We start from the raw sequence: 17,039 nt of genomic DNA on the forward strand, positions 1-17,039 counted from the left end.
AGATACAGTCCTGTACTTGAAGCTATCAGTTTTTTCACCTGAAATAAAACAGACCATAAGAAAATGTCACAAATATTATATAAATGTATATGCAGGGTACTATGGCAACATAGAGGAGGCACATCTAACCAAAATGTGTAGCTCATGGAAAAAAGGGGTTAATAGAGAACTCCAGGAAGAAGCAGTACCTACAAAATTCTGAAGGAAGTAAGACAGGCTAAAGTTGAGAGGACAATCATTCCAGACAGACAGCAGCATAAAGACAAAAGAGGCAGAAGACAGTGTGTATGTAAAGAAGGAACTACATGTACTCCAGAAACATGAAGAGTAAATTCTGGGTTATGAACTACTAAGAAAAGAAACTAAAGATTAGAAGGACAGATTATCATGGAATATGCATACCATGTTATGAGCCTTAAACATTGCCTTACGGGCAAAGGAAATTATCTGAGCAATTAGATAAAGAGTGATTTATATCCTGGCTTATCTGAGAGTTACAGGGCAAAGAAGATGCATTTTCTGCAGGAAATGGAGTTTCAGTTATCTAACAGGTAGAAAGATTTTGAACTCCAGAAATTGGGGAAAGAAAAAAACAAAGGGAGATTCTTTGTGCCAGGAAACATATTTGTGAATATCACTTTATAGGTGGCAGGTGTAATTACGAAGCTAGATAAGATTATTATAAAGATAGGGTAGCAATAGCTTTTGAAGTATACTGTGTATATAAATCATCATGGGAGTTTAAATGCAGAGTCCTAGGCCCCAACCCTGGATATTCTGATTCAGTGTTTAGGGTAAGAACATGACATTCATGGACTTAACAATATCTTCAGTTAATTCTGTTGTGTAAAAAGGGTTAAGAACCAATGTTTTGAAGGGTCGATAAAAAAGAATGTGCTAAGAAGACAGAAATGGCAAAGTCAAAATATCAATGGGACAAGAAGAGTGTGGTGCTCCAAATCACAAGGCGATGGAGAGTTTTTTAAAAATCCAGGTTCAGATCTCTCTTGCCACTTCCCAACAGTGTGACTGTGTAGTTGACTAATCTCTCTGATTCCCAGTATCCTTGTCAATAAAATGAGAATAACAATAGTAAGTCTCTCATACAGTCACTCTGGGGATTGAATGAAATAACAAATGTAAGATGCATAATATAATCAAAGCATATGAGAAAATGCAAGTGAATGTAAGTTCTTGTTAATATGAGCGTTATCCTAGATATTGTGACTGAAAGTCTCAAATATGAGAGCTGTCTTTTGAACCTAGAAGTTAGTAATCATTGAGGATTTGAAGAAGACCATTTTAGAAGTGTGCTAAGAACAAGAACCAAGTTATGATGGATTGGAGAGTGAAGGAAAAGATAGAAATGCCTGTTAACAACCTTTTCAAAATATTTGGATGATACAGGGAAAAAGGAATTAAATGATAACTAACAAAGGAAATAGATTATATAAGCAGAGTTTTCTGAGGGATGAGAAACACTTGAATATGTTTATAAACAAAGAGGAGCCAGGAGAGAGCAGCCGGGAAAGATATAAGAGACAGAGGAACTGTTTTCTTTCTAGCTCCAGAGGTTGCTGGATTTAAAACGATAAAGATCTCAAGTCTGCCATATCTGAAATTATAGAAGAAGGTAAAAATAGGTGTTTCTATATTTGTAGATAGTGGAGGATATGGAAAAGCAAAAAAGAGCACCCCGAAGACATTTTTAAAAGCATTTTACATTACTAATTTTCATACACTTTTATTTATCTATTTTTTAAATATTCTCATATGCTTTATAAAAATACTAATAGGGCGTGTGTCTGTCTTTGTCCCCCAGCAGTAGGTTAAGAGCTGTTTTGTGTGCTAGACCCAGCTGCATTTCTAAGGCATTCGGGTTGCACTGAGTGCAAATTGTCACATGGAGCATGACTGAAGAGTATGGTGAAAGTTAGTATCTGGTTAAGAAAAATGATAAAAGTCCTGAACAGTGCATGTAAATGACACATGGTCTGAGCTTGGTTCAGTTGAAGCTGAAAGATAAATATTTAGTGGCAATAGTCCACAAAGTCATGGTGTGTGTTTGCTTGTTTTGTAACATCTGACAAAATTTCAGGTGTAGAAACAGAAAAAAAAAAAAAAGAATTACAGCCCTTACCTAGGGACAAGGGAATTGATAACGTTAGTAAAAGTGCAGTTGAAAAGGTTCACCATTAAATTCAAAATAGACAACGAAAGAAGAGAAACCAGAAAGTGGTTGATAGATTCAATAGAAAAAGGAGCACCCAAACAACTCTAAGACCAAGGAGTAGATATAGAGGCCACGCTAAAAGGCAACTTTGATCAATGTTTAGTATCCCACCCCAGATGTATTAGGCATCGTGTCAAAAACAACAAGAAAACCCGTAGGCCCATTGAGTGCTGAGATAAAGGTACCATCTAAAGGACAGGAGGTGGCTACTTCACTATTTCGTTGTAGATTTTGGTTTCCCAAGGAGGCTTCTCAGGGACAGGGGGAAGTGAGACTTCTCCAGTTCTTCTTCTATTCCCTCACATGGAAACAGTATTTACTTTTCAGGAGATCAGAATTCCAGAGTATTTTTGCCTAAAAGTACTTCCGCTAACATGACTAATTTATAAGCTTTAAACATCAGCATTTAGAGTTCCAAACATTATTACTTAAAAAAAAAAAAAGAAAAGAAAACTCTCTAGAAAAGATCCCCTCAGTCAAAACACTTAGGGATTTTTGGAACCTCCTGCTTGAAGCTACCTTAAATCCAAGGTAACACTAGAGACTTCAAATTATTTGGGTGTAATGAAATGACAAAGTAGCATATATCTTTATTTGTTCAATAGCTGAAGAGGCTACCTCAATCATTAATCCTCTTGTAAAATAATAAAATGGAATAATAAATCACCAGTACAGATATGGTGAATTTGATCCATGTTTCTCTACAGAAGGAGTAAATAATAGAGCAACACCAACTCTGCGATATTTATGTCCCACAACATTCTATCACCCAGGCATAGGGATTGATATGGACTGCTGAGAGGAACCAAGACCTCCTCTCCCCTACAGAACTGCTAAAGCAACAAGTCATCATTTACGGGGCAAATAACGCTTCATCCAAGAGCAGTGCAATACTTTCTCAGGAAAGAACTGCCCTAATCCTCAACCTCTTCCTCCCATGAGGAAATGAACAGTGGCTTATTTCATTAATCATTCTAACTGGCAAGTGAAAGGAAACAGCATTTAGAGAGGAACTATTCCATATTGAGTTTTTTACATATGCTTTCTGATGTACTCCTTCAAATACAATTGTGAAATTGCAGAACCTATTTTCAAAGAGAAAAACTCTAATTTAACAGCTCAGTGTAAATTCTAACGTCACTCATAAACCAAACTTGGTCTGGACGTTGATTCTTCTACTGAATATTAGGCCCAAAAGCCATCTATCTGCCATCTGCTACACTGTGTTTTAGGAGAAGGAAACATTTGATTCAAAGATCCTTATTTCAAAGACAAAGGGAATTGGATATCTTTAGCAAATGTTTCTTTAGACAAAATACTCATGTCTGGTAATAATAAAAAAATGCCTAAATATGTTTATGGCCATGCACCCTCAAGAGAATATAAGAAACTTCAGGAATGAGTGTGCCTATTAGAAGATCCAGGAACAGGATATGTATAAACATCTCCTCCAGGTGATTTGTGATTGTATTAGTGACCCCTCTTCCTCTCTAGTCCACATCACTCTTCAGATGTGTTAGGCAGAGTATTGTGTTAGTTAGAGTAATGTGTTAGATGAGTATAGTTAATTGTGTTAGGTAAAGCATTGTGTTAGGTAGAGTAATGTGTCAAGGACAGTATGGTTAAATGTGAGTATTCTGTTAGACCAAATATTGTTAAAATGGTTTTCTCCTCTCCAGGCAGGGTAGCAAGTGGGGTAAGGCTTCACTTCATGATGCAGCTGATAGGTTGAAAAAGATAAGAGTTGAAGCACACTAAGGTTGTGTTGTTTGAAGAGCATAAGCCTAGAAGGTCATCAAAAATGCAGTCAATATCATTACAAATATGAGAATGGTAGGACATTCGTTATCCTTATCAGACCTCAGGCTCCTCAACTGTAAAGTAAGGAATTGGATAAGATGAACTGAAAGCCCTTTCTCATTGATAAGAATTTATAAGGAATTATGCCAAAGTTTTTTATGGTTTAGCAAGTTAGCAAATTCTACAGACTGCTTCTCTTCCTCATTTTTTCCAAGTATATTTATCTTCCTCTGCTCTAGAGAAACATCTATGAATATCTACATGAACTAATTATTTGAAGAACACAGTTGAGAAAAAGCTAGCCTAGGAAATAATAATAGACATAAATAATACAAAAAATATGTAAATCCATTTTAGGTATTAGTAATTAGATTGATGAGACTACAACGTTGGTAATGTAAATGGCAATGTCATGAGTGATGGTGGCACTGAGTAACAAGTTTTGGGTCAAAGTTGGAAATTCAAATGTCTAGAGGTCCTGGAGTATATGTACATAAATAAAAAAGTATATAAGATGGCAAATAGGAACTGAGTCTCCAATTGAGACATACAGAGAGATGAGGAAATGGTGAAAATTATGGTGTGGTGGATGACGTAACACTTCACTTAAGAGGATGGCTACTACAAGTCTCAAGCAGTTTTCACTACATAAAAATAGGGATGTTCTCTTACCAGGCTACTAACTTTAAAGAGAAGCTGGAAATTCTTTTCAAATGCAAATTAAATGGAAATTCTTTTTTTTATCCTCAACTTAATTTTTTTATTATTATTATTATACTTCAACTTCTAGGGTACATGTGCACAATGTGCAGGTTTGTTACATATGTATACATGTGCCATGTTGGTGTGCTGCACCCATTAACTTGTCATTTACATTAGGTTTATCTCCTAATGCAATCCCTCCCCCCTCCTCCACCCACTGACAGGCCCCGGTGTGTGATGTTCCCTTCAGGGGTCCAAGTGTTCTCATTCTTCAATTCCCACCTATGAGTGAGAACATGCGGTGTTTGGTTTTCTGTCCTTGTAATAGTTTGCTGAGAATGATGGTTTCCAGCTTCATCCATGTCCCTACAAAGGACATGAACTCATCCTTTTTTTGGCTGCATAGTATTCCATGGTGTATATGTGCCACATTTTCTCAATGCAGTCTATCACTGATGGACATTTGGGTTAGTTGCAAGTCTTTGCTATTGTGAATAGTGCCGCAATAAACATGTGTGTGCATGTTTCTTTATAGTAGCATGATTTGTAATCCTTTGGGTATATACCCAGCAATGGGATGGTTGGGTCAAATGGTATTTCTAGTTCTAGATCCTTGACGAATCACCACACCGTCTTTCACAATGGTTGAACCAGTTTACACCCCCACCAACAGTGTAAAAGTGTTCCTATTTCTCCACATCCTCTCCAGTATCTGTTGTTTCCTGATCTTTTAATGATCACAATTCTAACTGGTGTGAGATGGTATCCCATTGTGGTTTTGTTTTGCATTTCTCTGATGGTGAGTGATAATGAGCATTTTTTCATGTGCCTGTTGGCTGCATAAATGTCTTCTTTTGAGAAGTGTCTGTTCATATCCTTCGCTTACTTTTTGATGTTTGTTTTTTTTTTTTTTTTCTCATAAATTTGATTGAGTTATTTGTAGATTCTGGATACTAGCCCTTTGTCAGATGAGTAGATTGCAAAAGTTTTCTCCCATTCTGTAGGTTGCCTGTTCACTCTGATGGTAGTATATTTGCTGTGCAGAAGCTATTTAGTTCAATTAGATCCCATTTGTCTGTTTTGGCTTTTGTTGCCATTGCTTTTAGTGTTTTAGTCATGAAGTGTTTGCCCATGCCTATGTCCTAGATGGTATTGCCTAGGTTTTCTTCTAGAGATTTTATGGTTTTAGGTCTAACATTTAAGTCTTCAATCCATCTTGAATTAATTTTTGTATAAGGTGTAAGGAAGGGATCCAGTTTCAATTTCAGCTTTCTATATATGGCTAGCCAGTTTTCCCAGCACCATTTATTAAATAGGGAATCCTTTCCCTATTTCTTGTTTTTGTCAGGTTTGTCAAAGATCAGATGGTTGCAGATGTGTGGTATTATTTCTGAGGGCTCTGTTCTGTTCCATTGGTCTACATCTCTGTTTTGGTACCAGTACCATGCTGTTTTGGTTACTGTAGCCTTGTAGTATAGTTTGAAGTCAGGTAGCATGATACCTCCAGCTTTTTTCTTTTTGCTGAAGATTGTCTTGGCAATGCAGGCTCTTTTTTGGTTCCATATGAACTTTAATGCTTTCATTTCTGTGAAGAAACTCATTGGTAGCTTGATGGGGATAGTATTGAATCTATAAATTACCTTGGGCAGTGTGGCCATTCTCACAACATTGATTCTTCTTATCCATGAGCATGGAATGTTGTTACATTTGTTTCTGTCCTCTTTTATTTCACTGAGCAGTGGTTTGTAGTTCTCCTTGAAGAGACCCTTCACATCTCTTGTAAGTTAGATTCCTAGGCATTATATTTTCTTTGAAGCAATTGTGAATAGGAGTTCACTCATGATTTGGCTCTCTGTTTGTCTGTTATTGGTGTATAAGAATGCTTGTGACTTTTGCACATTGATTTTGTATCCTGAGACTTTGGTGAAGTTGCTTATCAGCCTAAGGAGATTTGGGGTTGGATGTTGGGGTTTTCTAAATACACAATCATGTCATCCACAAACAGGGACAATTTGACTTCCACTTTTCCTAATTGAATACACTTTATTTCTTTCACTTTCCTGATTGCCTTGGTCAGAACTTCCAACACTATATTGAATAAGAGTGGTGAGAGAGGGCATCCCTGTCTTATGCCAGTTTTCAAAGGGAATGTTTCCAATTTTTAACCCATTGAGTATAATATTGACTGTGGTTTTGGCATAAATAGCTCTTATTATTTTGAGATATGTTCCATGAATACCTAGTTTAGTGAGAGTTTTTAGCGTGAAAGGCTGTTGAATTGTGTCTGAGGTGTTTTCTGCGTCTATTGAGATAATCAAGTGGTTTTTGTCTTTAGTTCTGTTTATGTGGTGGATTACGTTTATTGATTTGTGTATGTTAAACCAGCCTTGCATTCCAGGGAGGAAACTGTCTTGATCTTGATGGATAAGCTTTTTGATGTGCTGCTGGATTTGGTCTGCCTTTGTTTCACTGAGGACTTTTGCATCAATGTTCATCTGGGATATTGGTCTAAAATTATTTGTGTGTGTGTGTGTCTCTGACAGGCTTTCATATCAGTATAATGCTGGCCTCATAAAATGAGTTAGGGAGGATTACCTCTTTTCTATTGATTGAAATAGTGTCAGAAGGGATGGCACCAGCTCCTCTTTGTATCTCTGGTAGAATTTGGCTGTGAATCCGTCAAGTCCTGGAACTTTTTTGGTTGGTAGGTTATTAATTATTGCCTCAATTTCGGAGCCTGTTATTGGTCTATTCAGGAATTCAACTTCTTCCTGGTTTAGTCTTGGGAGGGTGTATGTGTCCAGGAATTTGTCCATTTCTTCCAGATTTTCTAGTTTATTTGCATAGAGGTGTTTATAGTATTCTCTGATGGTAGTTTGTATTTCTGTGAGATTGGTAGTGCCCTTTATCATTTTTTATTGCACCATTTGATTCTTCTCTCTTTTCTTCTTTATTAGTCTTGCTAGCAGTCTATCAATTTTGTTGATCTTTTCAAAAAACCACCTCCTGCATTCACTGGTTTTTTGAATGGTTTTTGTATCTCTATCTCCTTCAGTTCTGCTCTGATCTTAGTTATTTCTTGCCTTCGGCTACCTTTTTAATTTGTTTGCTCTTGCTTCTCTAGTTCTTTTCACTGTGATGTTAGGGTGTCAATTTTAGATCTTTCCTGCTTTGTCTTATGGGCATTTAGTGCTATAAATTTCCCTCTACACACTGCTTTAAATGTGTCTCAGAGATTCTGGTATGTTGTGTCTTTGTTCTCATTGGTTTCAAAGAACATCTTTATTTCTGCGTTCATTACCCAGTAGTCATTTTTTATTTACCCAGTAGTAATTCAGGAACAGATTGTTCAGTTTCCATGTAGTTGTGTGGTTTTGAGTGAGTTTCTTAATGCTGAGTTCTAATAAGATTGCACTGTGATCTGAAAGACACTTTGTTGTGATTTATGTTCTTTTACATTTGCTGAGGAGTGCTTTACTTCCAACTATGTGGTCAATTTTGGAATAAGTGTGATGTGGTGCTAAGAAGAATGTATATTCTGTTGATTTGGGGTGGAGAGTTCTGTAGATGTCTCTTAGGTCTGCTTGGTGCAGAGTTGAGTTCAAGTCCCGGATATCCTTGTTAACCTTCTGTCTTGTTGATCTGTCTAACATTGGCAGTGGGGTGTTAAAGTCTCCCATTGTTCATATCCAGCCAAATTAAGCTTCATAAGTGAAGGAGAAATAAAATCCTTTATAGACAAGCAAATGTTGAGAGATTTTGGATTTTGTCACCATGAGGCTTGCCTTACAAGAGCTCCTGAAGGAAGCACTAAACATAGAAAGGAACAACCAGTACAAGCCACTGCGAAAACATGCCAAATTGTAAAGACCATTGAACCTCAGAAGAAACTGCATCAACTAATGGGCAAAATAACCAGCTAACATCATAATGACAGAATCAAATTCACATATAAAAATATTAACCTTAAATGCAAATTGGCTAAATGCCACCAGTTAAAAGACACAGACTGGCAGTTGGATAAAGAGTCAAGACCCATCAGTATGCTGTATTCATGAGACCCATCTCACATGCAAGACACACATAGGCTCAAAATAAAGGGGTGAAGGAAGATCTACCAAGCAAATGGAAAGAAAAAAAAAAAAAAGCAGGGATTGCAATCCCAGTCTCCGATAAAACAGACTTTAAACCAACAAAGATCAAAAGAGACAAAAAGGTCATTACATAATAATAAAGTGATCAGTTCAACAAGAAGAGCTAACTCTCCTAAATATATATGCACCCAATGCAGGAGCACCTAGATTCATAAAGCAAGTCCTTAGAGACCTGCAAAGAGACTTAGACTCCCAAAAAATAATAATGGGAGACTTTAACACCCCACTGTCAACATTAGACAGATGAACGAGACAGAAAGTTAACAACGATATCCAGGAATTGAACTCCGCTCTGCACCAAGTCAACCTAATAGACATCTACAAAACTCTCCACCTCAAATCAACAGAATATATTCTTCTCAGCACCACATCACACTTATTCCAAAGTTGACCACATAGTTGGATGTAAAGCACCCCTAAGCAAATGCAAAGAATAGAAATTATAATAAACTGTCTCTCAGACCACAGTGCAATCAAACTAAAATTCAGGATTAAGAAACTCACTCCAAACCGCTCAACTACATGAAAACTGAACAACCTGTTCCTGAATGAGTACTGGGTACATAATGAAATGAAGGCAGAAATAAAGATGTTCTTTGAAACCAATGAGAACAAAGACACAACATACCAGAATCTCTGAGACACATTTAAAGCAGTGTGTAGAGAGAAATTTATAGCACTAAATGCCCATAAGACAAAACAGGAAAGATCTAAAATTGACACTCTAACATCACAATGAAAAGAATAAGAGAAACAAGAGCAAACATGTTCAAAAGCTAGCAGAAGGCAAAAAAATAACTAAGAACAGAGCAAAACTGAAGGAGACAGAGACACAAAAAACTCTTCAAAACATCAATGAATGCAGGAGTTGATTTTTTGAAGAGATCAACAAAATTGATAGGCTGCTAGCAAGACTAATAAAGAAGAAACGAGAGAAGAATCAAATAGATGTAATAAAAAAATGGTAAAGTGGATATCACCACCAATCCCACAGAAATACAAACTACCATCATAGAACACTATAAACACCTCTACGCAAATAAACTAGAAAATCTGGAAGAAATGGACAAATTCCTGAACACATACACCCTCCCAAGACTAAACCAGGAAGAAGTTGAAATCCTGAATAGACCAATGACAGGCTCTGAAATTGAAGCAACAATTAATAGCCTGACAACCAAAAAAAAGTCCGGAACCAGATGGATTCACACCCGAGTTCTACCAGAGGTACAAGGAGGAGCTGGTACCATTTCTTGTGAAACTATTCCAATCAATAGAAAAAGAGGGAATCCTCCCTAACTCAGTTTATGAGGCCAGCATCATCGTGATACCAAAGGCTGGCAGACAGAAAACAAAAAAAGAGAATTTTAGACCAATATCCCTGATGAACATTGATGCAAAAATCCTCAATAAAATCCTGGCAAACTGAATCCAGCAGCACATCAAAAAGCTTATCCACCGTGATCAAGTGGGCTTCATCCCTGGGTTGCAAGTCTGGTTCAACATATGCAAATCAATAAATGTAATCCAGCGTATAAACAGAACCAAAGACAAAAACCACACTATTATCTCAATAGATGCAGAAAAGGCCATTGACAAAATTCAACAGCCCTTCATGCTAAAAACTCTCACTAAATTATGTATTGATGGGACATATCTCAAAATAATAACAGTTATCTATGACAAACGCACAGCCAATATTATACTCAATGTGCAAAAACTGGAAGAATTCCCTTTGAAATCTGGCACAAGACAGGGGATGCCCTCTCTCACCACTCCTATTCAACATAGTATTGGAAGTTCTGGCCAGGGCAATCAGGCAGGAGAAAGAAATAAAGGGTATTCATTTAGGAAAAGAGGAAGTCAAATTGTCCCTGCTTTTTACAAATTTACAAGAAAAACTCATCCCCTTCAAAAAAGTGGGCAAAGGATATGAACAGACACTTCTCAAAAGAAGACATTTATGCAGCCAACAGGCACATGAAAAAATGCTCATCACTCACCATCAGAGAAATGCAAATCAAAACCACAATGTATACCATTTCACACCAGTTAGAATGGCAATCATTAAAAATCAGGAAACAGCAGATGTTGGAGAGGATGTAGAGAAATAGGAACACTGTTACACTGTTGGTGGGAGTGTAAACTAGTTCAGCCATTGTGGAAGACAGTGTGGTGATTCCTCAAGGATCTAGAACTAGAAATACCAATTGACCCTGCCATCCCATTTCTGAGTGTATACCCAAAGGGTTTCGAATCATGCTACTATAAAGAAACATGCACATGTATGTTTATTGCAGCACTATTCACAATAGCAAAGACTTGGAACCAACCCAAATGTCCATCAATGATAGACTGCATTGAGACAATGTGGCACATATACACCATGGAATACTATGCAGCCATAAAAATGGATGAGTTCATGTCCTCTGTAGGGACATGGATGAAGCCGGAAACCACCATTCTCAGCAAACTATCGCAAGGACAGAAAACCAATCACCACATATTCTCACTCATAAGTGAGAATTGAACAATGAGAACACATGGACATGGCGTGGTGGATCATCGCACATCAGGGCCTGTTGTGGGATTGGGGGATGGGAGAGGGATAGCATTAGGTGAAGTGCTCATTGTAAATGATGAGTTAATGGGTGCAGCAAATCAACATGGCACATGTATACATATGTAACAAACCTGCACATTGTGCACATGTACCCTAGAACTTAAAGCATAATAACAGTAAATAAATTAAAATTAAAAAATAAATCAATGAGATCATGTCATCTGCAAAAAGAGATAAATTTGCTTTTTCCTTTCCAACTTGACTGCCTTTTTTTTTTTTAATGCCTAATTGCTCTGGCTAAGATTTCTATTACTATGTTGAATAGAAATTATAAAAATGGGCATTTTTCTCTTGTTACTTATTGATCCTAAGTAAATACTGTAAGTTTTCACCATCATAATGTGAACTATGGGCTTTTCTATTTATTATGTTAAGATCATTATTTTTTTTATTGCTATTTTGTTGTGTGTTTTTTTATCATGAAAGGATGAATAATTTTGTCAAGTTTTTTTCCATTTCAATCGAGATCATCACATGTTATGTTTTTCTTTGTACTGTCAATGTTGTGTATTATGTCAATTGGTTCTTGTACCTTGAACCATCCTTGCATTCCAGGAAAAAATCCTACTTGGTCGTGATATATAATCATTTTAATATGCTGTTTAAGTCCATTTGCTAGTATTTTGCTGAGAAATTTTACATGAATGTTCATAGGAATATTGGTTGTAATTTCCTTTTCTTGTACTATCTTTGTTTGGCTTTGGTATTAGGGTAATGATGGCCTTGTAGAATAAATTAGGAATAAAATCGCAGTTTAATTAAAATTTACCTTTCAATTCTCATATTCAGCTTCTGTGGAAAACCATTATTATCCTAGCAGATACAATATTTTAATGGTACTTAGGATTCCTTCAAAGTGAGCATTAACAGTAGATATTTTCTACATTATTAAGGAAATCTCCTTGCACTTAGGTAGATTTTAAAATTTTTGAAGTAGTTGCACAAAAGTTTGACTTCCTATGAACTGTATTAAAAAGGCAAGAAGTTAGCTAGGCCCTAATTTTACAGCTCAAGAAATGCTACTACAAAGATATTAATTTACATTTTGCTAAAAAGTGATAAGGCTGAGAGAAGAAACTAGGACTGAATTATAATACCTATTAGATGATGTGGTTTTGTCAAAAATATAAAGTACAAAAAATAACAAGAGAAAGATGCAGAATGAATTTTAAAGTATGAATGTTTTGTGTAGACATTTTAATTGTGATAATATGTATTGCTTACAGTTGTTCATGTAATAAAAAAATAGCCTTGATCTTATATAGCACCTTAAAATGATAAGTCCTAAGTTGAATGTTTTCTACAGTATTGTCAGAAGTTGGCTTTTTTGATTAACAGTGATTTCTACAAAAACAGTAATGGCTTCTATTGCTGGTTGGGTTCTCTGACATGCAGACATTGAGAAGAAGTTTCTTATGCACATGTTAAAGATAAGGAAGGGGAAGAAAGGAAGGGGGATTGGATAGGGAGAGAAGTTGAGCTGTGAAGCAGGCCTCACAACCTTGGACAACCCTACAGGAAGTTTTAGAGCTAGAAGGGCAGAGTTGTCCCTGGTTGGGTTACAATGGCCAGATCTTCATAGTCCTTGAAAGATGCATCACTGATATGAGTTGCAGTGAGAAAGGGCTTGACATTAGGTGAGGTGGTTTTCTGCAGCTGAAACTAGTCCCTCACTCCAGGGTTCTGCATAATGGTCAGACGATCCTATTTAATTAGCTTTTTCTAGGATTTATTCAGCAGCATTTTCCTTGTGCCCTATCACCAATCATTTCTAGATTAGAATACCTAAAAATTTAATCCTCTATTTTTGGTTGGATGTTGAAGTTTTTATCTAGGTAGGAATTTACAATTTATAAAATAAATCTTGGCAAAATGCTCCCATGTTTATTACCTTTATATATTATTTCCTGTTCCTGATATCAATGAAAAACAGTTCATTGTCTTCTAGATCATTTTTAAAATAAACTGAACCACATGTGGTTTGTCAGGCATTGAATGCATTTTTTGACATTGAGTTTTTACATATTTGATAACATGGGATGTATATAGTAAAAACATAAATTCATCACTATTAAAAAAGTCATTCTTTTTTATTATCTAAGGTATTGGTGGGATTTCTGAGCTGGCATAAAAATTGTCTTGCCCCAACAAATTATCCAAAGATTTAGTTTTTTTTCTTTTCTTTATGTTTTCTTTGCATGCTTAATTCCATTCATTCAACACATATTAATATATTATTTACTACATATTAGGTACTATGCTACTTGCTGGGGACACAGAAGATCCTATCATAAATTTTCTTCTCTTAAGGAGCTCACTATCAATTTCAGGAAATATACATGAAAACAAAAAAGAAAACAAACTCAATGCAGGACGTTATACATTGACAAAGAAGTGGTGAAATATGAGACAAACTTACCAATAAGACCAGATAATATATTTGGAAACATGCACAAACTATGACATTCCTGTGTTAGAATAAATCCTGGAAGTCATTTTCACAAACAAGACAGCTGATACTTTAGTCCCCTCTACAATCTCTTTAATCAGAAACAATCCAGCTTATGTTGATGATGTTCACTGACAAGAAGAGTATGACTGCCAAAAATTCTAATTTTTTCTTTGGGCAGCTCTAATATTAAAATAAAAATTGAAAGGGAAAGTATGTTCTCTGTACCACTTAAGTTTCATGGAAGTGGCAAGTGTGAAATGAGGGAGAGAGACACAAGGAGAGATTTTATTAAATAAAGATGTTTAAACAGACATGGAATTTACTGCATTTGTTAACATTCAGTATTATTTTCTTTTTATTGACTTGATCATACTTAAGGAGAAAACCTAAAATATAATTTAAATCCAATATAATAGTATTTATTAGAATAGGTCATCAAAATATATATATATGAAATTCATGTACATAAAATATATGTAAAATCCTACTCTAATATTAAAACAAAAATTGAAAGGGGAAGTATGTTCTCTGCACCACTTAAGTTTTATGGAAGTGGCAAGTATGAAATAAGGGAGAGAGACAAAAGGCAAAATTCTAGTAAATAAAGATGTTTAAACAGACATGGAATTTACTGCATTTGTTAAAATTCAGTATTATTTTCTTTTTATTGACTTGATCATAGTTAAGGAAAAAGTCTAAAAGATAATTCAAATCCAATATAATAGCATTTATTAAAATAGGTCATCAAAAATAAATATATGAAATTCATGTACATAAAAATATACGTGAAATCCTACGTGTAGCTCAATCCAAATAACATGTTTGAGATTTAGAAATTTTAAATGAAGCCGGGCATGGTGGCTCACACCTCTAATCCCAGCACTTTGGGAGGCCGAGGTGGGCGGATCACCGGAGATCGGGAGTTCAAGAGCAGTCTGACCAACATGGAGAAACCCCCTCTCTACTAAAAATACAAAATTAGCCACGCGTGGTGGCACATGCCTGTAATCCCAGCTACTTGGGAGGATGAGGCAGGAGAATTGCTTGAACCCATGAGGCAGAGGTTGCGGTGAGCCGAGATTGTGCCATTGCACTCCAGCCTGGGCAAAAAGAGAGAAACTACGTCTCAGAAAAAAAAAAAAAAATTATTTTTTAAATGAATATTTTCAAGTTACAAAGTTCATATGAATCACTTGGGATCTCGTTAAACACAGATTCAGATGTAGGAGGTCTGGTACAGGGTCTAACAATGTTCCTTTCTAAGAAACTCCCAGGTAAAGTAACTTACATATTGACAGTAGTAACTGATTAACAGCAGACACATGACTGACATATTTCCTTACCTTTAAAAGTTTTAAAATTTACTTATTAATGCAAGTTGTGATAGTAAAATTTTGTTACATTTATTTTTCATCAGTGGTCAACAATCACGGTGAAAATAATGTACTGCTGCATCAAATTGGCATCTATTTATAATAATACTTTTTTTGAAGACAGATATCTAGGTGAGAATTGTATGGATGTGTGAATGTTGAAGACAGTTGGACAGAGCAGGTAAAATATTAACAAAACACATTCCTGATATCAAGATCACAATCTGCTAGAAGAAAAAAAAGGCACTCAAAAATAACTATAATATAATGTACTTTATTCAGAACATCAAAAATGAAACTCAATTAGCCTGGGAAAATTTGTTTAGAAGGAGTTAACATTTGAGATGGGTATTTACCTTAGAGAAAAAATCCTAAGACTCATTCAAATATCTGCCATGTCTAAAAAGCCTCTGAGGAAAGGGCCTACAGGAAGTTTTTCCTATATAGTACAAGCTTTGATCTCGTTCATATCTGCTTAGACTAGGAGATAGTGTCAAGCGAATGGCCACTATCAATAGGCCAGACCTGAGGGAAAAAAGCAAATTTAAGGAAGTGCAAAATGGTGCATTTGTCTAAAAGGGGCATTGTGCACTGAACTGTGAGAGAAGATGAAAGAAGCAGAAGTAGTAGTATAATTGGAGGTGGTAGAGAGAGAATACTAATAGCAGAGAATAGTTGAGTTGCAGTCATAGCAGGGATTGGCATGCAGGTAGCAACGAATGCTCACGTCTGAGATGATTAGGAGATGGTGAGAATGGGAAAGCAATGATTCTTAAAATTGGCTGCATATTAGAAGCACTCAGGAAGCTTGTAAAAATCACAAAGGCCAGGTGGAATTCCAGATGAGAATCTCTGAAGTGACTCAGGTTTTGTTGTTGTTGTTGTTGTTGTTGTTGTTGTTGTTTGCCTGCAAATACTGAAATCCTTAGGTGATTCCAAAGAACAGCTATGGTTAAGAGTCACTCACACTAGATCTACTGCCAATCACTAAACTAGCTACTAAATCCTAGAAAACAAGGGGTCATTTTTCTAGTATTCCTTGAGGCTTGCTTATGGATTTGATGACTGGATTTTCTAGGTTACTTTGTATCATTGCTTCTCAATCTTTTGTTTTCATCTGAATCACCTGGAAAACTTCTTAAAAGAGTCAATATCATGAAAATGGCCATGTCCAAAATAATTTATAGACTCAGTGCTATCCCCATAAACCTGCCATTGACTTCTTCACAGAATTAGAAAATACTTTAAATTTCATATGGAACCAAAAAAGAGCCCATATAGTCAAGACAATCTTTAGCAATAAGAACAAAGCTGAAGGCATCAGGTTACCTGACTACAAACTATACTGCAAGAATACAGTAACAAAAACAGCATGGTACTGGTAGCAAAGCAGATATATAGACCAATGGAACAGAACAGAGGCCTCAGAAATAACGCCACACATCTACAACTATCTGATCATTGACAAATCTGACAAAAACAAGCAATGTATGTTTATTGCACCACTATTCACAAGAGTAGAGACCTGAAACCAACCCAAATGCCCATCAATGATAGACTGGATAAAGGAAATGTAGCACATATACACCATAGAATACTATGCAGCCATAAAAAAGATGTGTCCATGTCCTTTGCAGGGACATGGATGAAGCTGGAAACCACCGTTCTCAGCAAGCTAACACAGGGACAGAAAACCAAACAC

At 36.1% G+C, this 17,039-nt stretch overlaps 1 long non-coding RNA gene across 1 annotated transcript; it reads left to right on the forward strand.

Moving 5' to 3' along the window:
- Nucleotides 1–5,141: 5,141 nt before the first annotated feature.
- On the forward strand, nucleotides 5,142–16,606 carry LOC117086389. The gene is made up of 4 exons (XR_004438318.1): nucleotides 5,142–5,152; nucleotides 6,425–6,435; nucleotides 16,006–16,011; nucleotides 16,483–16,606. It is a non-coding gene; the product is annotated as an uncharacterized LOC117086389 (long non-coding RNA).
- The last annotated feature ends 433 nt before the right edge of the window (nucleotides 16,607–17,039 follow it).

The sequence above is a fragment of the Trachypithecus francoisi genome, unplaced genomic scaffold (assembly GCF_009764315.1).
Source record: "Trachypithecus francoisi isolate TF-2019V2 unplaced genomic scaffold, Tfra_2.0 Lachesis_group1, whole genome shotgun sequence".
Taxonomy (NCBI): domain Eukaryota; kingdom Metazoa; phylum Chordata; class Mammalia; order Primates; family Cercopithecidae; genus Trachypithecus; species Trachypithecus francoisi.